The sequence below is a fragment of the Lissotriton helveticus genome, chromosome 1_2 (assembly GCF_964261635.1).
Source record: "Lissotriton helveticus chromosome 1_2, aLisHel1.1, whole genome shotgun sequence".
In the NCBI taxonomy this organism is placed as follows: Eukaryota; Metazoa; Chordata; class Amphibia; order Caudata; family Salamandridae; genus Lissotriton; species Lissotriton helveticus.
This window is the reverse complement of record NC_136058.1, coordinates 272,340,333-272,366,735: the sequence shown is the minus strand read 5'-3', so window position 1 is coordinate 272,366,735 and position 26,403 is coordinate 272,340,333. Positions and strand designations below refer to the sequence as shown.

The window sequence follows — 26,403 nt, the reverse complement described above, 5'->3', positions numbered from 1 at the left end:
TTACAATGGTTGACTTTATGAGTGATACACAAGACGTTGAACACAATTTTTTGTGCACTGGGAGCTAATGAAACAAATCAAAATCTTGCTTGACTGAGTTCATATTAGGAATCCATAAGATAAGTCTGGCTGCGCCATTTTGTAAGATCTATAGTCTGTTCATGACATACTTGGGTGAATCAAAGTAAAGGGAGTTACCTTAGTCTATAAACGAGGTTACGAGTGCCTGAACTACGGTGCACCGGGACAAGATGGGAAGGAGGCAAGAGATTTTTTTTAAGGGATCTCAAAATGGTTAAACACTGACTTGCTACTGTGTTCATTTGTTAGGAAAAAGATAGAGAACGATCTCAAAGGATCAAGAGCATGCAATCATCGACAATTTGGAGAGTGACCCGTTTTACAAAGGCACAGGGAATAGGGTTCAACCAAACCAGACACCACAGTCAGGATTTTGATATCCCTTTCCAACAGCCTGTTCATGGCGGGAACACCGCCATATACAGGATGTCGGAAAGAGATATTGGGGGCCCCAAACTGGGACGCTGTGCCTTGTGGGCCACTGCAAAGTTGCCCAGGGGGCACATGTAGTGCCCCCACTCACCTCCATACACTCTGTGCTATGCACCACATGGTGCATGGCACACATACCGTGGACGTGCATGGAGTGCTCCTTTTCACGGTGGCTTGTGCTACCGCCCTTTTCCTGGTCCGCAGCACAAGCTGCCATGAAAAGGAGCACTTTGCAACCACCAGCCCAGCGGTTGCCTCCTAATGCGATGGTCAGACCGCAGACTCCTTGTCGGGCAGTCTCCTGACCGCCACGATAGCAGGTGGCAGTCCAACTGACCACTATCATAATCACCCCCTTAGTTATTAACCTAAGACGAACCAGTGCCACTTCGATAACAAAAAAACCCAATTATGCTCCAACCTTTAGAATCTCACGAATATTTAATAAAATGCACACAGAAGACTAGTAACATTTGCATAATTTGTCATTAATTGGGCTAAATACGTCAATACTAAACATTGAATCCAAAAAGCATAAAACTGCATACAATCAAAACACAAAAAAGTTCTAAAAAAGGTTATTGTGTCACCTCTCCAGAGAATGCTACGACTGGCAGTTCACGATACCACTTCGGCGTCAGTCCTTCAAATATCTTCGGATCTGGGTTGCTCTCCTTCCAGATCTGGGATGGTCCCTCAATGTCACCCCGCTCGTGAAAAAAGCTAAGGCAGACCTCCACAGATGGCAGACACTACCCCTGAACCCCTTGGGGAGAGTTACCTTGATAAAAATGATGATTCTTCCCAGGTTTCTCTATGTCCACCAAAACACCCCTTTCTGCTTCCCACAGGCACGGTTTCGGGAGCTAGACACTATGGATACTAAATTCCTCTGGGGGGGGGCGGGGGGCGGCTGGCGTTAAACACTTGCCGGATTCCGTCATTCGATGGGAGCATGGGGATGACACATTTATACCTATACTACTTGGTCCCTCGTCTACTGATTATACACGACTGGTTCAATGGGGGCTGGTCCGACCCGGCCTATAGGCTTGAACTAAGTGAGCTCGGCCTGTCCTAAATCCAAGCCCTAATGTATGGGGAATCCATCCCATCCACCTTGCCTGACGTCACGCGCTCCGCGCTCTTAGCCTGGCAGGCTGCTCTAAGACATACTCAGTGGACACACAAACTCACCCAACACATGCCTTTATGGCATGGTACATGGCTCAAGGAGGTGAGTGGGTTACAGGGGTTTAGAGCCTGGGATCTTATAGGGATCTCTCAGCTCGGTGATGTGTGGACAAGCGTCCATATGCGCTCTTTTAAAGACCTTCAGTCCAGATATTCCCTGCACCCATCACAATTTTATAAATATCTACAACTGAGACACGCCTTCCATGTACACATACCGGACGATACCAGGATCCCTGAATACAGTCCCACCGTAGCACAGATCATGCTAGGTGATTTGGGAAGGGGGGTATTTCCCGCATCTACTGGACACTTGTCAACAACACCCCGACCTCACTGGACCGACTCAGGGACCAATGGGAGGAGTGGGTAGGCCCGCTGGACGAGGAGGACTAGCGTGATGCCCTCATGTCATCCAAGACGGTCACCCCTTCCGCTAAACTCCGCTTAATCCAATTATACTATTTGCATACGGTCTACTTAACCCCGAAGTGCTTACATCGAGCCGGCTTCTCCCCATCCGCATCGTGTGCGAGATGGGGTCAAGACCCGACTTCTTCCACATGGTGTGGGCGTATCCCCAACTAGCTCAGTTTTGGGGTGAGATTGAATGTGAACTGACTGAGGTCCTGGGGTGGGAGGTTCCTCACGATCCACATCACTCTCTTCTCGGGATTACAGGTGGACTAGACGGATCCAGAAACGAGAAATTACTTTACAACACAGCCATTGTTGTAGCCAAGCGGGACATAGCCGCCTCCTGGAGGCTTCCCACGCCACCAGGGTCTGAGAAATGGCGAAGGGGGGGGTGGATTGGTGCGCGGCACAAGAAAAACCAATGTATGAGGCACAGGGTTGTCCTAAGAAATACCAGAGGGTGTGGGGCAAATGGCTGGGTGCCGTGATGTAGCCTGAACTCTATACATGATGTTTGTGGTCCATGCTGCAAGGTGGGGGTTAAAGCCGATGTCTTTGCTCTGTTAAGTGTCTTGTGTAACTGTCGTATTGTTGGCCCTTGTTCTTTGTAAAAACAATCAAATTATTTATTAAAAAAAAAAGGTTATTGTGTACACAACTTATAACCTTTTTTTGTATTTTGATTGCGTACAGTTGTTTTATGTTTTTTGGATATTGATGCATTTAGCGAAAGATCAGATTTTAATAATAAGTTCTAAGGCTTCAAGAGGAGTCAAGTTCTTAAAGATGATCCCTGCAGAACTCTGCATTTAAAGGAGCAATTAGCTGACCTGAACAGAGCCGTAGCTATGGATTGGGTTTTATCAGAAATAAATTACTGAAGCTACCAAGGTTCCTCAATGCATACACCAGATTCCAGATGAGATGATAAGTGGAGTGGATGCCAATAGAATCAGCAGAATCAGAGATGATGACTTTACAACACTAAAAGGTTGGTGTGCAAGGTTCTCAGTGGATGCAATCAAGGAAGAATTATAAGATGCTTTTGCATTTCTAATATTATATTTATATGTCATTACTGTAGCGGTGGGTGTAGTTGGAGAAGTACTACTACGCGGAATTCCACTCCACAACTCCACTCTGTCAGACTCCCAATTAATAAAACAGAAACCTCATATACTTTTGATAAAATAACTAATATTTCTCTCTTTACACACTAAAATGCATATAGTCAAGGTCTGATGTATTAGTCTAAAAAGCACACAATTAAAGCATGAAAGAAGTTTCCAGAAGGCTTCTCCTTATCATCTTCCACTGAACAAACCAGATTCCCTAGTCTCCCAACTTTCATCAAAGAAGCAATCATCTGTATGACCTAAGATGTAACATCTGTCCAGTACTTCTGGTACAGAAGGATGTTTCCCACAGTGTCAGCTCTATATTCAAGGCCAAAAGTTAGGTAAAGAATCAGAGGCCTGGTAGTAGCAATGGCAGCAAAGAAAGATAAAGAGTGGTGAGGCGGGTGGAGGGGGAGGCAGCGGGTGGAGTGTGCAGGAGAGCACGGGCATGGAAGTTTAATAATAAAAATTAATAATTTTATACGTGTACCTAGTGCTGTTGGCCGCTTCGCGCTCGTCTGGATCCAGTTCCTGGTCCCAGCAGTCCCTGGGACAGCATCACGGACTGCCCATCCAATCCCCGCTCTCAAGCATGAGAGCAGCATGGGGATTGGCCCGAGTGGGCTGGATTAACGCTTGCTTAGGCACAGTGAGTGCTGTTTCTCCAAACCAGCTGTGCAATACAGCTGGGTAGGAGAAACTTAAGTGAGCATGTCAGTTGGGCCGTGGTAAGATGGCCTGCCAAACTAACAGGCACACTTAAATGTGCACCTACCACGCCTCCTCCCTCCCCCATGGCCCGGCTCCACCCCTAGCTGCACCTGCTGGCTCAGAGCCAGCATCTGAAAAATAATACGACAATAAAATCAAATTTTATTTTTCAGCTGCTGGCTCGGAGCCAGTGGGACGACGCTCCTCCATCATTGCGGAGGAGTCGCCGCTGCCTTGTAGTGCAGTACAATGAACAATTAACCTATTCTAAACTAACGAAGACATAGATACGACACATGCGCTAAACATTTAAACAAGACTCTTGCAAAACATTGAATAAAACTTCAAGTGTGAATTGAGGCCTGGTTACAGATTAGGCCAACACAAGATTTAAACAGGTGTGGTATATAAATAAATAATACCGGATCTATTTTTGAATGAATGAATGAATAACAGATAGCTCAACAAATAAGAGTCAAGATTCGAGGTAGTGGGAGTTTTGCAGGTTTAATACAGCATAAGGACAGGAACAGGACAACCTGCATAGGAATAGGATGACAGGGCCCAGCAGCTGCTGGGGCTGGGTCTGGGATGAGCGCGCTAACCTTTAATAACAATACATGAGCATATATACATAACGCAAACACATAGCATTACATTGCAGTAGGCGTAGCAGTGGGTGGAACAGAAGGCGTGACGCGTAGCAGTCGCGAAAGATAAGAGTAAAAAGAAGGTGTAACTCAGACATGTGATGCAAACGTAACAGAATATGTCATGAATGGGCGGAAACATAGGAGGGGGCTACCTAAGGAGCCGGGACCTCTAACCTGGTGGTGCGCGCAAACTGGTAATGACGTGTTACTAGGAGAAGCTGGGGGCTATGAACTCTGTGCTAGGAGCAGAGACTAAAATCTGGAGGGTCGGAGCGACATGTACCTAAACCCTATCTAGTATCTGATGTTTAGAGAACATGTTGATATAAACTAGAAGTCATGAGGGGAAAGGCTAACTGACTCTAAGACTGGACCATACATTATTCTACATGTAGTGCGTGATGAAGAATATTAAATGACCATTAAATGCAGTATTTCTCTAACGTGGAGACGCATAGGCTAGACAATGACGGAAACTATTGATGCAGTTCAGTAGCTTAGAAATGCAGAGAAGGAGGACTAAACTGATAGCTGGAATCATAACATATTCTTGGCAGACTCAGAGGCAGAGCTGCACCGGGGACTGCGAGGCAGGAAGTAAGTGAAAGGTCGAGGATACAGGTGGGGGCTGGATCGCTCCTCAGCGAGGCTTCAGGAGACAGGAGCTGAATCTGATGTCCGGGCCCTGTTGAGGCCTGGAAACGGGGACTTTATAATGAAATAACGTGCACACTGAGAAACGTGGCAACGTAGCTTTACATAGGCCTGGTATTCGTAGTATTCACGAGGACTGGAAAATAACATACCAGAGGTGGACACAACTGTAATTGCGTCTTGAATCGGACATGGGGAATAACATATGCATATTGGTCATGCACACATAACATATGATGGATGACACGTAGGGACACAGAACATGGCAAAATTTACTTTTCCACATTCCCTCCTTGTCACTACGTTTCCATCAGGAAACATCAATATTCATGATACCATCTATCATTTCATACAGTACCATTTGTTCATCTCGAATTGTCTTGGAACGAGATTTAGAACGGGGCTTGGGACTAGGAATACAAGAGGTAGCACACATACCGCAAATCGCAGGGCCACATTGTATACAGAGGCAGCAGCTGAATATGATCGCTACTGCGATACCTAGAAAGGACAGGACTTTCCATCCCCAGGCGGAAATTATATTCCAGAACCAACCGGACCATGTCCAGGTGCCTGGATCCTGGTGTAATAGATGGGCAATTTTATGAAGTCTGGTTATAGCTGAATAAACAGACGGCGCGTTATTTGGAATAAAAATGCAACAACTGGATCCGATGACTCTACAGGCCCCGCCCCTATCGGCCAGTATGACGTCAAGGACGAGACGATTCTGGAGCACAACAATTCTCATAAAGGATTGCTCTTCGGTTAAGTTACCTAGAGCGGAGGCAGTCTCATCTACTACTGCTTCAAGGGTTCTTGTTAACCTACGGATTAGCTTACTATTTACAACTGTACCTAAATAAGGGAACACACCTTTATCAATATCAATGAATTGCTCTGCAGCAGTTTCAGTATAATCGACAATCGGGAGGTTTCTCTTGTGTCTAGTATGTACTAGGAAGGAATTCCTATGGTAGTCAGGTGGGGCTAGAAAAACAGGTGGCAGTAGGAAGGCAATGTAACAGGTTCCCTCCCAATCGAGGGGCAGACGAACATATGCAGTTTGACCACAAACAAAATAAGAATGACGTGAAGCTTTAAAAATAGATTTCCCACTGTCACTATACTGGATAATAGTAGTACAATCACTATGTCCTACGTGTACAGAACCATAATTACGAACACATAATTCGCCTTTGACTGGTAATACTGAAATAGCAGGTGAGTCTGGAGTAGTATCAGACTGAACATTCAGGACCATGAAATTCGAAGAATAGTTACCTAAATTGTACACTTCATTTTCTAGATCTAAACCTGTTCTGTGGGGGAGACCTTGCTTGTCTGGGAAACATGTGCTGTTAAGAAAGGACATATCTGTTAAGGATGACGTTAACGTGGACCATGCTCCACACGAACCATTATGTGAAAAAGGATAAGGAAAGAGTGGCAGAACTCCCTTCGGCATCTGGAAAGGGGGGAGTCGACCACACACCCAACAATTAGTGGCATTGCTGGTCTGGTGTGAATAATGTAACATGCGGATAAATGTATTGTTACGCATAGCGAGGCGGTATGAATATTCGTGAGGAGGCAGATCACTAAACGTGTGCTCTACTGTAACATTAGAAGGCTTATTTACATGAGGAACTGGAAAACACAGGAAAAATGCGTAACTAGTGCAGGAAATCATTATGCTGAGAAATAATATGAAACTTAGAAAAACGATACATCGAATTGAGTTTTGACTAACTCTCTCACTATGGGGGTCTATTTTATACATGTCAGAAACAGTCTAACCGTTTCACCTAGGGGAGGACTTATACAATCAAACTGACTGACTTATTTTACTAGACCGGAGTTTTTGCTTGTACTCCTGCTGCGGAGTTTTCTCTAACAGGGGAGGGGTTGTGTCAATGTCATTTGCGGGACAGTCCTTAGGAACAATGTTTTGACAAGTCTTGATATCCTGGGAAATGTTTTTAAAGACCGGCTTTAATCCGTAGAATTTCTTGACGTGCGAAAGGTGCACCCAGCCCTTGCGTCCTTCCAATTTCACGGCTGTACGGGTGGTGAGGAGGACCTGACGGGGCTCCTTCCAACGTGGCTCCAGCGGACTTGATCTGTCGAAGTTCCGCACGAGTACCATCGAACCTGGAACGATCTCATGCGGTGCCACCTCGGTATTGTCTGGAAATGCGGCGGCAACCTGTGAACGACATGAGTTGAGGGCAGACATCAAGGAAGCTAGGTAATCTGTCAGCATATTACATGAAACATCAGTAATACTTCGGGGTCTAGGAGTACCCCACATGTTAGGGGGGCGGCCGAAAACGACCTCATACGGGGACAGACCTGATCTGGAATGTGCGACCATGCGCATATAAAACAAAGCAACTGGCAGAGCTACTAGCCAGTCCACACCCTTATCTTTACATATTTTGGCAATTCGGATTTTCAGAGTCTGATTATGTCTCTCGACTAGACCGGCTGCTTCAGGATGGCGTACACAATGAAACTTCCACTGGTACCCCAACAACAGGGAGACGTGCTTCATGAGTTCAGATGAGAATGGCTGACCGTTATCAGAATATACGACTCTAGGGAGTCCATATCGAGGGAAAAACTCACGAACCAACTGCTTGGCAGTGGTCGCGGCTGTGTAATCTGGGACTGGATATGCTTCTGTCCATCTGGACAAAGCGCATACAACTACAAGAACATACTTGAAACCTCGACATCGCTCCATCTGAATATAATCCATCTGGAGGACCTCAAAAGGGTGGTCAGGAGGCTGGAAACCACCTTGTTCCACCGGGACACTTTTACCTGGATTAAACTGACAACATATCATACAGGTACGGACTTTCTGCTTGGCTGCAGCTCGTAAATGCTTGTTAAACCAAATGTTCTGGATACTGTCTAACATAGCTTTTTCTCCTAAATGTGCTGGACTATGTGCGGTATTAATGATGACTTGAACCATAGAGTCGGGGAGAAACCATGCGGTTCTACCCTTTGTTAACCATCCTTGATCTGTCTGGACCCCTCCTTGTTCAGACCATTTCTTGATTTCATCGGGAGTAGCATGTAACTGGATATCTATGACATCTTGGGTAGGGTCCTTAACTGTCATACATGTAGTCGGATCTGGAGTATGTGTCTGTGTCGGATTAACTTGAATGTCTGGAGTCTGTGCTGTAAGCTTGGCTGTGCGATCTGCTAGATCATTACCTTGGGAAATAATGTCAGTAACTTTCGTATGTGCTTTGCATTTCATGATAGCAATAGATGTCGGTAAGTGTATGGCATCTAACAGAGCTTGAATAAGGAGACCATGCTGAATCTTGGTTCCATGAGAAGTCATGAAACCTCTCTCCTGCCAGAGCACTCCAAAGTCGTGTACAACTCCAAATGCGTAACGTGAATCTGTGTAAACATTAACTTTCAGGTTCTTGGCGTGTATACAGGCTTGTGTCAGAGCAACTAGCTCTGCTGCTTGAGCGGACAGGGTATCAATACGGTGTGTTTCAATAACTTCGGTGTCAGTAGTCACTGCATACGCGGCGACTAGTTCTCCTGTACTAGTTCTCATACATGAACCATCCACATAAAGTGTCAGGTCAGGGTCTGGTAATGGAATATCTGTCAGATCTTGCCTTGGCTTTGTCGTAATGTTGACTACTTCCACACAATCATGTGTGGCAGAATTTGAAATAGCTGATGGTAACAGTGTAGCAGGGTTCAGAACGTTGCAGCGTCTAATATCTATGTGTGGCTGGAACAGTGTCAATTCATAACCTGTTAAACGTGCAATTGTCAAGTGCTGTGTTTGTGTTCGATTTAAAAGAACTTCCACGGAGTGTGGGACTTGTACTGTCAAGGAGTGTCCTAAAACTATGGAATCACTTTGTCTGATAGCTAGGGCTGCGGCTGCAACTGACTTGAGGCACGCAGGCAGAGCCTGGGCTACAGGATCTAGTGTGCTCGAAAAATAAGCACAGGGCTTGTATTGTCCTGCTTGATCTTGTGTAAGAACAGATAATGCTGTACCTTCGCGTTCAGTAACGAAAAGTGTAAAAGGCTTACTGTAGTTCGGTGTAGCTAGAACTGGAGCTTGGCATAAAGCTTTCTTTAACTCGTTGAAACTAAGTGTATGTTCAGATGTCCAAGGGAGGACAGTCATTGCGGCTGCCTCCTGTGTCGTTAACTGTAGCAGTGGCTTGGCTAGAAATGCATACTGTGGAATCCATAGACAATGACGGAAACTATTGATGCAGTTCAGTAGCTTAGAAATGCAGAGAAGGAGGACTAAACTGATAGCTGGAATCATAACATATTCTTGGCAGACTCAGAGGCAGAGCTGCACCGGGGACTGCGAGGCAGGAAGTAAGTGAAAGGTCGAGGATACAGGTGGGGGCTGGATCGCTCCTCAGCGAGGCTTCAGGAGACAGGAGCTGAATCTGATGTCCGGGCCCTGTTGAGGCCTGGAAACGGGGACTTTATAATGAAATAACGTGCACACTGAGAAACGTGGCAACGTAGCTTTACATAGGCCTGGTATTCGTAGTATTCACGAGGACTGGAAAATAACATACCAGAGGTGGACACAACTGTAATTGCGTCTTGAATCGGACATGGGGAATAACATATGCATATTGGTCATGCACACATAACATATGATGGATGACACGTAGGGACACAGAACATGGCAAAATTTACTTTTCCACACAGGTCCTAAATGAATACAGTTAGCATAAGTGATTATGTCATATGAAATTTTAAAGAAAGCATACATTCCTTTCACTGTGATTACATTTTTAATAATTCAACTTAACATGGGAGTGGCTCTCATTAAAAGGAACATACAGTCACTTACTATAAATGATTAATAAAATGCACACATGTGATCCAGATAAACACACTTTGAGAATTTTTGTTGCATGTGAAAGCGGTGGACACTAAATTATGCAACTCCACCGCCATGCGAAGATGGAGTAACTGACCAAAGATGACTACAAGAGAGGGAGAAAGCAAAAGCTGGGAAAATTGGAGAGCTAGTCCAGGCCCAGGTCACATGGTTGGCCTAGAAGTCCCGCCATTGGAGGAAGCAAATTATTGCATGCCCCTTGGTGGAAATTACACTTAGAAACCATTTCTGCAGCACAAAAGTGATTTCCCACCCCTCCTTTTGAGAGACCATACATTAGAGCTGAAACCTTCGTGCCACAGGAGTGCAGCAGGTGGCCACCCCTGATGGTGTCACACACTCTGTGTCTTCACAGATGCCAGTGCCAGCCCTGTCATGTTTCCCAGGTCCATGTGTGATGTGCTGTGTAACGTTTTAGTGTTTGCCCGGCCGGGCAGAGACCCGGAATTGATTACACATTTTGTATCACTCTCTGGCCAGGCGTGGCCAGAGAGATATAAATAAAAGTGCCGGGGTCGCTCGTGACTTCCGGTCCAGACCGAGTATCTGTGTGGGCTGACACTTATTATGCTGGCGATGTCATGACCTGCAATGTGCCTGCGCAATACCTCGTAAGCATATCCCCCTTAGTCCTGTAGCTCTACCCACACGTCACACTGGCGACGAGGGTGAGATCAGGGTGATCGTGACCCTGGCCAGAGAGAAAGGAAGACTCACCATGCTGCTGCGACGACGTGAAATCAGCGAGGCCCCGCCGAGCCCAGCAAGACAGCGACGTCGGGTGGAAGTTCGCAGGAGCAGCCTGTCAGAGACCGCGGGGTGAGCAGACCGCAAAACAACTCCCAGCTGCAAGCATCCCCGGCGGTAAGGCCGACAGGAAGATCTGTGCGCGCTGTCAGCGGCGCCCGGAGTTGCCGGAAAAGCAATGCGCCTGAGAATCCGGCGTACACATGCGCGGTGAATAGGAGAGGCCTCAACGGCCCAACCACGCGACAGACACTGCACCCAGCACACGGGGAGACGCCGCGACTGAACACAGCGGCCCCCGGGAGAGCAGAAAGGGCCCAGAGCAAGCCTAGGGGAGAGACCGAGGAAAAAAAAAGAACAAGTGGCAACTGCATTTTCAGGGTGCATGAGCACACGCGAACAAGCATTGGCAAATGCACATGGGGGGGGGGGGGAACAAGCCTTGGTAAAGGCAAACACCGGCAACAGAGTACACGGTGCACAGCACCTAAGCAAGCAGGACAATAGGAGAGAAGGGGGCAGGAGAGGATAGGAAAATCCCAAGGCCATAATTCTACGGAAATCACGCAAAAGCCAGCATAACGCTGCAGGGATCACGGGCACGTCTAGCAAACAGAAAAACCAGGCACCCACAACAGCCAAGTCATGTCGAACGTGCCAGGGCATGCAGCCCAACAACCAGCGGCACAACAACCAGCGACGCAACAAGTAGTGGCGCAACAAGTAGTGACACACCCAGTACATCCCCAGATTACAGCGCTCCCGCCATTTAGCGAACTCGCTGACCCAGCCACCGCATCACCAAGGTGGAAAGTATGGGTGAGCCGTCTCAACAATTATTTTGTAGCTACCAGAGAGACGGACGGAGCAGTAAAAAGGTTGTTGTTATTACACTTTGCTGGTGATGAGATATATAAACTATTTGCACACCTCCCAAACACTGGTGCTGCCACAGACTATGATGCCGCCGTCACTGCGTTGAACGCTCATTTTGACCCTCAACTCAACCCTCATTACGAACGTTTCAAACTCAGGCAGGCAAGACAACGAGAAGGAGAATCTATGGATGCGTATCACGCATGCCTTAGAGAACTGGCCAGTACCTGCACGGAGGATGACCAAACCAAGGAGGTGACAGCACAGCTCATCCAAGGATGTCGCAACAAGACGCTAGGGACACTCATATTACGTCAATGCCCGGATTACCCTAGAAGAGATACTCATTCTCGCTCACTCGCACGAGCTGTCAGATGTCCGGGCGACAGCTATGGAAGCAGCACTCGCTTCCCATCACGATCAGGCAACCAACGTCAAGGTAGAGCGAGCTGACGCAGTTCGCACAGCATTCCGAGGAGGAAAGGGAAGGTGGCCTACCAGACCAACACGGCTAGCATCGTGTGGATGGTGTGGACGAGAAGAACATCCCCCCGAGAGCTGCCCGGCAAGAGGAAAGTCATGCTCGAAATGTGGAATCCCAGATCACTTTGCAAGTGTATGTCGAGGGGGTTCACGAGGAAAATGCAACACGGGGAGAAGGCCGCCAACGGGAGCCGTGAGAAATCTAACACTTGAGGAACATCTACCATCAAAATCGAACAGAACCCCTACTCGCCTGGATGACTCGTCAACAGAGGGTGAGGAGGAATGCTATTTCGTGTCTTTCGCGAGTGACCTCAAGAAGAGGAGACGGCCACAACCAAAGTGCAACGTCGAAATCGACGGATCCAAAGTAACAGGCCTAATCGACACAGGGGCGTATTTCAATGTGATGGGCTCACAGCACTACAAAAGACGAAAGCCGAGGCCAACTCTCACTCCATCAAAAATCAAGATTTTGACATATGGCAGCACAACTCCGCTTCCCCTAAAAGGAAAATGACCGTTCAAGTAAGGTCAGAAGATCACGAGGTGACAACGGTTTTCCACGTCGTGGATAGGGTATACTAATTGGAAGCCACACTGCTGAAGACCTCAGTCTGATTGCCTTTGCAACCGCGGTTAAACTCCTACAAGCGGATGATGTCCTAGAAATGTTCCCGCAATTATTCAATGGATTGGGAAGCATACGGAGACCTCCCGTGAAACTACATATCGACAAAGCCGTCCAACCAGTAGCCCTGAGGCACCGACGAATCCCTTTTCATCTTCGACCGCTAGTCGAACGGGAGCTACAGGAGCTGGAGCGACAAGGGGTTATTGAAAAGGTGACCGGCCCGACGCCCTGGGTGTCACCCATGGTGATTGCGGGAAAACCGAAGCAACCAGGAAAAAACAGAATATGCATAGACATGAGGATGCCGAATCAAGCCATCAGACGAGAGAGACACCTCACCCCTACAGTAGACGATATCCTAGCTGACCTAAACGGTGCCCAGTGGTTTTCGAAGCTAGACCTGAACGCCGGCTATCACCAATTGACGTTAGCGGAGGAAAGCAGATATATAAACACCTTCTCAACACATCTAGGACTTCGGCGCTATAAAAAGGCTCAACTTTGGGATATAATCGGCGGCGGAAATCTTTCAGAACACTGTGAGAGAAATACTGTCCGGTCTGAGTGGAGTGCTCAATGTAAGTGACGACATATTGATCCATTCAAAAACCATCGAAGAGCACCACCGACGACTACGAGCCAACCTCCAACGGCTGGCAGAACACGGTGTGACACTCCACAGAGAGAAGTGCCAATTGTTCCAAAAATCCATCGATTTCTTTGGATATGTCTTCAGCGCGGATGGAGTCAAAGTGGACCCCCGAAAATCTCAAGCGATACACCTTGCTCCCGCACCAACGAACGCATCCGAGGTGAGGAGTTTCCTAGGGATGGCAACGTACTGCGGACGTTTCATTCCGAATCTGGCGACCATCGCAGAACCGTTGCGCAATCTCACAAAGAAGGAGACTCCATGGAAGTGGACCACCGAAGAGGATAAGGCATTCAAACAAGTGAAGACAGCTCTACTTGACAGTAAGACAATGGCCTACTTTGACACCTCACGTCCCACAGAACTGATTGTGGACGCCAGTCCGGTGGGCTTAGGAACCATACTTACCCAGGAGACAGAACCTGGAACCTGGGTCCCGTTAGCATTCGCCAGCAAGGCACTAACTGCCACCGAGGCAAGGTACTCGCAGATAGAACGGGAGGCGCTCGCGATCAAATGGGCATGTAATCATTTTCACCTTTACGTGAGCGGAAACCCATTTCGAGTGATTACTGACCACCAACCACTCCTGCCATTATTTAGAGGGACAGCTCCACATCCTCCCCAAGAATCGAAAGATGGGCAATCCAGCTGCAGCCTTATCGGATGGAAGTATTGTACCGACCAGGTGCCAAGAATCCGGCGGATTTCTTGTCCCATCATCCGGCCAGTTACTGAATCCACCCTGGAACAGGAGACGCAAACAGAGGATTTTATCAACTTGATCTCTCAATGGTAGTGTCCTCGGGCGATCTCGATAAAAGAGATCAAGGAGCACCTTGACAAAGATGCATGCCTCCTGCGAGTGTTAAGCGCGTTGAAAGGAGGAACGTGGGAAAAGTTCCTTAAAGACGTCCGAGGGTGGAGTGAAGAACCTGGCCGCATTCGTCTTGGCAAACTCTGGAAAGTGAGACACAAGCTCAGCTCGACTGAAGACGGGGTCGTTCTAAGAGGATCACGCATTGTAGTACCAATCAGCCTGCAAGAACGAGCAACCGTCCTTGCTCACGAAGGACACCAGGACATCGTACGAATGAAGTCCCGAATGAGAGAAAAGGTGTGGTTTCCGGACCTGGAAGATCACGTCGAGGCTGTTGTACGCAACTGTAGTGGATGCCAACTCACCGGCCATGCTGAAGCCCCCGCGCCTGTTATCACAGAAGATCCGGCTCCATCCCCGTGGGCATGGCTAAGTCTTGACTTTGGGAGTTTCCGGGATGGGAGAGTCACCGCTGTCATCGTTGACAGCTACACCAAATACCCCATCGTCGTAGTTTTACCATCTACATCGTTCAACAACCTACAGCCCGTTCTAGAAAAATCGTTTGCATTGTTCGGCATCCCGCACATCATCAAAACTGACAATGGGCCCCCGTTTCAAGGTGGGGAGTTCAAAGACTTCCTGACACACCTCGGGATTAAGCACCACCGGATAACTCCTCAATGGCCCCAAGCAAACGGCGAGGTGGAACGCTTCATGCGCACAATAAACAAAGTGCTGCGTATCGCGACAGCTGAGGGTGCAGACCCAGAATGCAGACTACAACAATTCCTGAGAGAGTATCGCAGTACACCTCATTGCACGACTCAGAGATCTCCGTGGTCGCTCATGCTGGCAGGACCACGGAAGGACATGTTTCCAAGGGCAGAGTGCGGGGAACAGAAACCATATGACCCAACGACGGCCCAAGTGAAGAGACAAAACACCAATGACCGAGCCAACAGACGACGCAAGGTAAAGCCCCGTGTCCTGCCACCCGGGTGCTCTGTGCTGATTCGAAATCATTGGAATACCGGAAAGTTCAAAACACCCTATGAGCCAGGCGTATGGGTGGTGAGGTCCAACAGAGGAACCGCAGTCACAGCGGAAAGGAATGGCGAGACTGTGACAAGGAACGTCTCATGGTTCAAGAGAATTCCCGCTCCTGCCACAGATCAAACAGTGGCCGACCAGTCGGAGCTATTGGAGACACCGAGGGATGATGCCGAACACATGAGCGGAACAAGCGCCCCGTCGAGTCCGGAGAAGCACCAGATGCAAGACTCTTACAATCCTGACCAACAAGAGACACGCGTGGGAGTTCCAAGCCCACAGAACCAAAGAGACACTCGCCATCATCAGTATAGTCTCAGGCCGAACCCCAAGCCAAGCCGAAGATTGGCAGACTTCATTTGCTAGGTGTTCTTTGACTTTTGCCTGTTTAAATACGAACCTGATAAGGGATGTAACGTTCTAGTGTTTGCCCGGCCGGGCAGAGACCCGGAATTGATTCCACACTTTGTATCACTTTCTGGCCAGGCGTGGCCAGAGAGATATAAATAAAAGGGCCAGGGTCGCTCGTGACTTCCGGTCCAGACCGAGTATCTGTGTGGGCTGACACTTATTATGCTGGCGATGTCATGACCTGCAATGTGCCTGCGTAATACCTCGTAAGCATATCCCCCTTAGTCCTGCAGCTCTACCCACACGTCACATGCTGCACCCGTCCAGGTTTTTCTTTGAACTCTGGGACTTGTGGTCTTGTTTATTTCATTGTAAAAGACGACTGCAAGTCCCAGAATGCAATGGAAAAAGTCTGGACTGGAGCAGTACATCACACAAGAACCTGGGGAAACTAGGCAGCTATGTAGTGCAGTGAAGGCATTTCTGTTTCAATGTAGCAAATGGGGAAACCCCACACGTGTTTTTTCTCCACCTCATGTGTTTACCCTCAGTAGGCCCCGAGACCAGCATCGTTGTCTAAACTCCTATGTGCCTCTGTTTTTATTGACCAACCCTGATGTCTTGGTAATACGAGTGTGACCCTAAGCCAGCAAGGACAGCGGCTCTAAGGGTGCACAATGTTCTATCGCATAGGCACTTCAGAAAGACTTTGAATGTGTGTGGATTAGAGCACCTGAAAACTGCTGTGCTGTTCTTAAAAAGCGCCTCAGGAGAAACGCTACTTCCCACCTCTTTTGTCTTGTCGCTTTAGCGGAAGACGTGACACGCTCATGTCTACACGCATTATATCTGATAACCCTCTGGGTTACATAACAAATACAGTCATCAAGAGTTCCATTTTAATAGCAGGAAAATCTGCATAGTCGCGCTGCTGCACTGCAGGACACCGCGTGGCCAAATGTGACAAACAAAGGACAGAAATACTCAAGTACCAGCTGAGTGCACTCTGTGGGAAAGAGGAGGCGGGCCTGGGATTCTAGCTGTAGAGAGCTGTGTAGAATGTGATTGAAGAATCTGCTGGGCTTAGGTAACCCACATCTTTCAGGAGAGGCTAGCATTGCATTCCTCTGAAGTCATATGAAAGTGCACCCTTTTACTGAATAAAACCTGTGAAGACAATGCATCAGAACATCATTTATTCATCATTCAGGGTAGACTGTGCACTTAACGTGGCATTGCAATCCAAGATGTCATTTCATGTCAAGACAATAATGTGCCCTTGTTAGAATTCAGGTTACTGGTTGAGGGGTGGGGGTGGGGGAACTGAACTGATCAAGCAGCAACTACAATTCTTCTCAGGGTGAAGCCACAAAACATCTTAAGTTAATCTAGGCTCACCCCTAGGGTAGCTTGGCACAGAGCAGTCAGGCTTAATTAACTCAGAGGCAGTGTGTAAGGTATTTGTGCAACACGCCAGACAGTAACACAGTGAAAACACATCACAAAATTAGCCTACCACAGAGTTCGAAAAGCATTTGCAATGCAATAGTTCTCACATTTGCGGGAGTTTAAGCTATTGGCATTGTAAACGCAATGCCTTTTATTTATCTGTTTTGATCAGTAACTCATACATAAAAGGTTTTGCCATTTACAATGCCAATAGCTCAAACTCTTGTAAATGCAAGACCTATTTCAATTCAAAGAAGCGGCTGCCATTGTCCTGGCTGATTAGAAAGTGAAAGCGCCCTTGACGCACTGAATGTTGCAGGAAAGCACGTCGCGCCTGCAGTACGAGAAACTTATTAAAGAAAATAGTGCTTACAGACTTAATAAGACATACCGTGTAAAAACCGAAGTAAAAGACCAGTCCTCATGGGAGGTTAAAAATGAAGACAAGGCGGTACTAAGAAGGGAAAAACAAGTCTATTAATGTATCAGAAGCCAACATTTACAAAGAACAATGAAACAAGCCAATCAAAAATATGGGTGGAGAGTGGGCGCGGCTTCTAGTCCACACTCCAATACAGCATGCCTCATAGAGCAATGCACGCGCTGCTCAGGATTGACCTACAAAAAGAGCAATTTATATTAAATACAACAAAACCAGAATGACAAAAATCCAGGTAGTAGAACCAGAGCTATCGAATTTTAAAGGTTTTAGTAAAAATAGCACAGAAAGGCGTAAAGTGCTAACTGTGAATATCTGGTCGCGCCCGACTGGAACAAAGTCACAAGTTGAGGCCGACTGCGATGGAACATGGGCTCACTACAGGGACCCAACTAGGCCCGGTGAACAAAGTACCTTGAACCCTGGTTTGGAGAGCATTGTGAGGATCAGCATTGAAGATGTGTCGCACAGTCGAAGCGACGCGTCGGTTCCGCGGTGTGGTGAGGCTGCCATGCGAGGATCTGTGTCATCATCGAGGATCCGATCAGCGGTGCTTGCGATCTGAAGTCCAGCAATGAGGATGCGGCGAACAGCCGGAGCGATACGTCGGTTCTGAAGACCTGTGAGGTTGAGTCCAACTTTGTCGTCGTTGTCTACGCCCACTTCCAAGGGATCCAGGACTGGGGTGGCACCACATGGCAGGGTAGACTCACCGTTAGCAGAGTCCAGGTGCATAAGAAAGGTTTCTGAAAGCTTGCTAAATGCCTGAAGCTTCAGATCAGGAGGCCATCCAACTAACCCTTGGAGTAATCTTGGGTTCTGGGTTCAAGTGATGCAGGTCCAGTCCTCTTCACCCAGACATCAGGGCAGCAGGCAGCAGATCAGCCCAACCAGGCAGCAGTTCCTTCAGAGCAGCAGTCTAGCATAGTGGCAGTCCTTGTAGCAGCACAGAAGTCCTCCTTCCTGGCAGAGTATCCCTAGGTCTAGAAGTGTACTGAAGAGGTGGGTCTAGGGTCCAGTATTTATAACCAATTGTGTCTTTGAAGTTGGGGAGAAGCTTCTAGAGGGTTCCCTTTGAAGTCCCCAGGCATCCTCCCTTCCATGTACTGGCTCCAGACTAACCACGGGGTATGCAGTCCTTTGTGTGGAGGCAACACAGAGCCTATTCAGATGTAAGTGGGACTGTGACCATCTCCTCCTTCACATCCGACCAGTGATGGCCTATCCAGGCACACCTAACTAGCAGGAATACACAAACCCCAACTGTCAGCTACACCCAGTTATGTGATCAGAGACAGGCCACAGGCACTAAATGGACAAGGCAGGAAAATGCCCGCTTTCTAAAAGTGGCATTTTTAGAATTGTCATTTAAAATCTGACTTCACCATAAGGTAGGATTTTAAATTGTGATTCCAGAGACACCAATCATGAGATTTCTCTCTTCCAATTTGGAAATTACACTTATATATGTAATAACGCAACTCCAATGGTATACTATGGGAGAGATATACCTTACAGTAGTGAAAAATTAATTTAAGCGTTTTTCACTACTAGGACATGTAAAACTTAAAGGTGTATGTCCTACTTTTTAAATACTTTGCACCCTACACTCTGAGCTGTAAAGGGCTACTCTAGTAGTGACTTATAAGTATTGAAAAGGAAAGCTTGGGTCTGTGCGCACACATACAAGCTGCAATAGCTGACCTGAGACATGTTTAAAGGACCACTTATGCGGGCAGCACAAACAGTGCCACAGGCCCACTAGTAGTTAATTTACAGGCCCTGGGCACACATAGGTCCATTTTATAGTGACTTACAAGTAAATTAAATATAGCAATTGGATATAAGCCAAACCATGTTTTAGGGAGTGAGAACATGCATGTTAGCACTGGTCAGCAGTGGTAAAGTGTGGAGAGTCCTAAGGCCAGCAAATACGAGATCAGCAGAAATGGAGGAGAGAGGCAAAAAGGTTTTAGGGCAGACGACCCTAAGGCTGACAGGTCTGACAGCCCTATATTATGGTGTTTTGCCGTATTAGGCTCTCTCTCCCACTACTAAGATAGAAGCTCTCTAGCCACAGAGCCTCAGCCATCCACATCTGCCTGCTTGCATCCGTTCCAAAATACACAGTGTGAAAATGGCAGGTTTCTGCGACCTGAACCCTTCATGTGTCAACAAGACATGTGAGCCATCATTCCACTAAAACCACATTCTCCTGATTGGAGACAACCTAGGGAGAGAACCAAGGCACTGAATGTCCAGCACACACTCCTAGGCTAGAGTGCTCCAGCTGTGCCTTCAGCTTCCTCCAGGTGAGTTCTTCTACAAACTCTGATGACCCTTTTGTACCAGGCACCCAATCTTCCCAACTGTTCCATCTGACCTTCCAAAGTACCGCTGGAACCTGGTACCACAGTTTGTATCTTGCTCTTATGCACGGATTCCTCTCGTCATTACACCCCAACCCAGAGCCTACCACTTTCTCCCTACTGTTCTCCTACTGCCCTTTCTTTACACCCTCATCTTGTCACTTCCTTCTCTTTCTGCCAGAGGAGGGTTACCCATAACCCACTCTCCACACATCCAGTGAGCTATTATGTCTTTAAAATTAATAGTCATCCTTGAAAGATGGCAGTCTGTACCTGTTAAAAATTATTGAGAGATGCCTGTCTGTGATTTGTAGACATCCACGGAGATGCCAGTCGGCAATTGTTAAACATGATAGAGAGAACTCTGTTGGTGATTGATGGACACCTCTGGAAAGATGCCAGTCTGTGACTTGTACATACTCTCCCCACATCCAGTGAGATATTAGTGTCTCCTACACTGATAGTTACCTGTGAAAGATGGAGCCTGCACCTGTTAAACATGATTGAGAGACGCCTCTCTATGACTGGTGCACATCTTTGGAGGTGCCCATCTGTAATTTTTAAACATGATTGACAGCCGCCTGTCAGTGATTGGGGTTCATCTCTGAAAGATGCCGGTCTGTTACTGTTAAAAATGATTTAGAGGCAGCAGCCGGTTAATGGTGGACATCTTGGGAGATGTTAGTCTGTATCTATTAAACAATTTTGAGGATACTAGACTGCGGTTGTCATAGATGTTTGAAAAATACTCATCTGTGACTTACAAATGCATCAAAGCCATATAGTTGCAAAGCAATGGCCCCCAACAGTACAGCTGGCTCATCTTTATAGGTCAAGGGGTCAACAGAACAAGTTAGGCAGACCTCTCAGATACACCTTTCAGACTATCAGTTGCACAGTACATCCTAAGAGCCATATATCTGGCCATGTTGTCTCACATAACAATGCTCACAGATTCAAAAGAAAATGTGAGACCATCCATCCAGCCATACCCTTACATACACCCAATACAAAACCAGTGGCAGAGCTTCAGCCCGGTGTCCTCAACGGGATCTGCCCTAAAATGTACTTGCAACAAGAACAGATGATGGACGGAATGCTGAACAAATAAAACATTCACCCCAGTCAAGGATCTAAAATGTACTATCTGATGTTTCTGCCCAGTAAACTCAGCTCTAGTAACCTCACCCCCAGCAGAGCTGGTTGCAGGATGACCGAGGCACCTATGCTCAGGGGCACCAGAGGTGCAGAATCTTACCCAGGAACACCGCTCTCTGCAACCCGTATGTGGGGCAGTAATGCTGTTTTCAGTTTGCCGCTATGAGTCCTCACTGACAATGTTATTGCAGGAGCCTGGTCATAGCAATTATAAATATCTTTTGTGCCCGACCCCACTAGTCTTCTGGGAGCATTTTACCTAGTATGTCAAGCAAGGAGATTTCACCTTCAAAAAAGACAGCAGTACTGGGTAGCTGATATAGCCGCCAACAGCTTATTAATGGAAAGACTTTCAAACACTCTGTTCACTGTGTTTCCTGATATAACTTAGGTTATATTTTCTTTTAAGTTTTCCTCGAAGAATGCAAATACATAGCATTTAGCAATAAAAGAAACCATCAGTTAAAGTATAGAAAGACTATTAACCTAAATACGGAGAGCTAAAACAACTTCCAAGACTACACTCTCTTGGATCCAATAAGCTGGGACAACCTGAACATCCCAAGACGTGTACTTGTCTCCCTTTTGCTTGAATTAAAAGTGTCCAATGATCAATATCACCATTTCCATGAACTAACCACTCATTAGTTCTCTTCACTTTTATGACAGTGCACCTCAAGCTGCCAATGACAAGATACTGATTTGGAAACTTAAAAGAATATTGTGATAGCCTCTCTTTTCAGAAGATAATGTACCCCAAAATTGTTCCCTGAATACAACTCGGCCACCTCAATTTCTCAGAAGGAGTGACCATGGTCCAAGGCAAGGTAGACGAGGGGTGTCCAATGTTGGCCTCCGAGATCTGGCTCTTTGCCAGGTTTGCAAGAAAACATTTGACTATAAAAACGACTACCATCTAAATTAATTAATAATAAATGTATTCAATGTAGCTATCCTGAATATCTACATGAAACTGTCTCGCCGGGAACAACACTGGCAAACTCTGGTGTATATCTTGAAAGACTTAAAACGTGTCTTTTATGGCAACTAACAATGTATTTTTCACAAAGGAATATACAGCCAGATTCATCAAGCCAAAATCGGCTCGCAAAGGGCCAGATTCTGAGAATCTGGCCCTTTGCGAGCGCTATTTTTGCATTTGGGATTCATCATCCCAAATGCAAAAATCGCAAATCTAGAAATCGCTAAATTGCGATTAATTGCCTTTAAGGAATCTCAATTTGAGATACCTTAAATGCAATTCATGTACCATTTTAAAATTGCGAATTCGCAATCTGGGGCCGCTATTTACCGTGAAGTCTAACTACGTGGTAAATAGCGAAAACTTAGAAAAATGCACTTTAGTGCATTTTTCTAAGTTGTATGTTACACACACACATGTCCTTCGGACATAACACCAGTGTACATTACCATTTCAGGGGTGCTACAGGGTGTCCTTTGGACACCCTGGCACCCTTGAAATCGCTTCCTTATTTGCGATTCGCTAATTGCTAATCGCAAATAAGGAATGACTCCCCATTCATTCCTATGGGCCTTTAGGTCCATAGGAATGAATGGGAAAGCCATTCCTTATTTGCGATTCGCAATTAGCGAATCACAAATAAGGAAGCAATAGAAATCACAAAAAATATTGCGATTTCTACATGCATCCCGTTTTGCGAGTCTTTAATAGCGATTCCTTAATATTCGCTATTAAGGACTAGCAAAACAGGACTTTGATGAATCTGGGGGATAGTTTATTAAAAAGGTGTGGATGTGGACCAAGACATCTATGCCAAATGAAAAGGATGCTGAGGAGCATCATACAAAACCAAGACCACATGAGTGGACACTAGTACAAAATGGTCCTTCATCCACACCCAAACATCAAAGCACGCTTATGCATCAGGGGAATCTTTTTGATGAGGTGCAAGCTCGCAGAACCGCCCAGGCTTATATATTCCTCTCCTACCGGGTGTTCTGCAATAACCTTGTGTACTTTTTCTCCTACAGAACTAAAACCACCACTAGCATTATTGTTTCTTCAAGTACATCATTTGATCCATCATTCAACATCAGCATAATTCCACTACGTTTGCAGGTTCAATTTCACCATGCTTTGAATGAGTACATCACTGATGTCATAATCCAACTCGGAACATCATCATCTATTTTGAAAGCATTGTTAGTAGTCTTATAACATGATATTTGACGTGTTATTACTACCAAGCGGTTGTATCCATCCTGCTCTAACGACAGCACACCCTGTGAACAACGCCTTAGCAAATGGTGATACCTTGCCCATAAAACTTAGCTATTAAGTGACCTATTTCATGATTCCATTTTCATGCTAAGGATTGACAAAGTGGTCCAACATTGGTTCCCAGATTACCTTAGAACATACCCTTTTTTTTAATACTTTTCCAACCAGTTTTACTATTGTTTGAGGAACGTAAACCCCCAAACAGACCAACCACAATGGAGACTGCTAAAATCAAGAGATCAAAATTCAGCTGCCTTAACAATTGTTACCTGGTTAATTGTCCATCTTTGAAACAGTTAAAAAAGAATATATACATCTCTCTCTCTCTCTACCTCCCATCTCTTTCTCTCTCTCTCTCCATATATATATATATATATATATATATATATATATATATATATATATATATATATATATATGTATATATATATATATTTATCTATCTATATATGTAAATAATTCTTGCGTTCTAAACATTAGTGATTTGTAAACAGTGAACCATATAACTTTCAACATGCATTATCACACTTACCTCCAAGTCTTACACTATTTACATGCTATGGGCCAACATTTGCACACTCAGTAACTGTGCTGTATGTGACTATGATGTCATCAGTGGTGTTCTCAGTTATGTCATCAATGATGCCATTTGAGATGTCATGAGTGATGGCATTTAACATGTCATGAGTGATGTAATTTAACATGTCATTAGTGATGCAATAAGTGAGGTTATAAGCAGTGCATGTAGGAATCCCAAGTTATAGTTAGCTCGGTAAACTAGACCTGGTGAAATAAGGTTTTGGGGGTTTTAAAACATAATTGTTTACCTTATTTCAGAACCTAACTATAATGTACCTTTAAACTCTGTTTTTTACAGTGAGTTTCTATGGTTCTTTTCAATGTAAAAAGTAATATCGTATTACAATTAAGCATCCCTTGGAGAAGCTTGCATGGTACCACAGCACCAGGGAGGTGACGCTTGTGTGGCGGCTCCCGTGCAGAACGGCGGGCACCTCACGGGAGGCTGCACTGATTCCTATAGGAGTACCTGCAGCATGAAAAAGCATTTTATTTTCATTTTTGACAAAGGGAAGGTTCCCTCTGTTTTCCCTTAACCTGTGCTACAGGGGAAAGGGTGTCCCTACCCTGCCCCATTATATCTTCTTTTATTTTAACTTAGGCACACATGTACCAAGTCACTGAGCCTTATAATGGCAGCCACCAAATGTTTCTCCGAGTTGCGGCTAGTCAATCAGATCTCTCAGTAACGGTCCAGTGGTACCAAAAAGGATGACAGAAAAAAAAGCTTCCATAGCCAATCAGAGGGCCCTATTTTATGATTTTATTTTTTGGGTACCACCTGACCAACCATCCAGATCTGCCTATTGTTTTTTAACCCCCTTATGACTACCATGAGCTTTCTCTTTAAACACAATTTTCGCAAGAACAGCTGAAAAGTTTTAGTCTAACTTTTGTCTAATTTGGTGTAATTACGTAGAATTGTTTTTTCTTTATTGATTACAGAAGTTTCCTAATGGAATTAAAATGGGAAATCACTGTTTTGCCCTTCTCCCCCTTTTTCTTGGATGCCGCTTGATGACAGATCACCTTAAAACTTCCTCAATGACAGCACGTAGCGCTACATCTGTTCAATAAACAGAAGGACAAGTGGGTTTGATGACATCTGGTGCATTAATTGTGCTATCCAGAAGTGCAAACGTCAGCTAAATAATAGCCGATTCATAATCAGTCCTGATGTTTAGCATTTGCTCAATGGTTCAGGTTTGAGGTCCTCCCCTTCCCGGCTACACATACTAACCGTTTCCGTCCCCAATCCATATTCCAAGCACTTTCCTTCCTACATAAAACACTATCCCTTGTCTCCTCCCGGATACGAACCACCTATATTCCTTCCTGCCTCCCTTACAGTGAGTACCTTGCTTCCTTCTCAATATTAAGCATTTTCTTCCACCCTTCCCAATGCTAAGCACTTTCTTCTAACTCATTTGAACTAAGCATCTTTCTTTACTCCATCTCAAACCAGCCATCTTCCTTTCCTCCTCTCCATACCAAACACCCTTCTTCCAGCTCCCCATACCATACACCTTCCGTACCAAACAGATTGTCAATGGTGCCAAGTCCGAGAACCTCTCCTTCCCTGATACGCATACCACCCATTTCACTTCCGCACTCCATATTCCAAGTAACCCTGGGTGGTGAATTCCACTTTGTCCGCGCAGTTTACCGCCCTCTGGAGTTTTTTTCCTCGCTCGCGCTCGTCAACTTCAAGTTGGAGAGCGAGGAAACTCCATGTTCCAGCTAGATTTTTCCTCGCTCTACGCTCGCAAAGGTCTAATTGGCGAGCAAGGAAATCAACCCCCTGGTGAGATTTCTCAACGCGGGCGGTCGGATTTCTCAAAGCAAGTGGTTGCTGCAGGTCGCAACCACTTGCACTGAGAAACCTTCAGTTAGCGTTGAGAATATTGCAACTCAAGTAGAAAATCTACTCGAGCAACACAAAAAGGAAGCTGCATCCTCTTGCCTTGCGCAGGGTGCCGTTCTCAATGATTTTCCAGCGTCGGACAAACACCCAGCACCCAAAATCTGCGCAAAGGGTATGACACAAACACACTTCGCGGCACGCGAAATTGCACGCAGCGCAGTGGACTTTTTTTGTCAATTTGTGGTGTTCCGTTTAGCAGACCTCTGCGAACACCGCCCAGGCTTCATTCCAGGCACTTTCCTTCCTACCTTCCTACATCAAACACCGCCCCATCTCTCCTCCCTACAAAAAGCACATTTCTTCCTTCCTCCCTTACACTTAGTACCTCCTTTCATCCTCCATATTAAGCATTTTTCTTCCATCCTCCCTCATGCTAAGCACTGTTGTCTTTTTCATCTGAACTAAGAATCTACCTT

General features: G+C 46.1%; 1 protein-coding gene across 2 annotated transcripts in view; it reads right to left on the bottom strand.

Annotated features, from left to right (window-relative positions):
- B4GALT2 (beta-1,4-galactosyltransferase 2) overlaps nucleotides 1-26,403 on the bottom strand; it is a 929,689-nt gene that overhangs the window by 345,398 nt on the left and 557,888 nt on the right. The window lies entirely within an intron of this gene.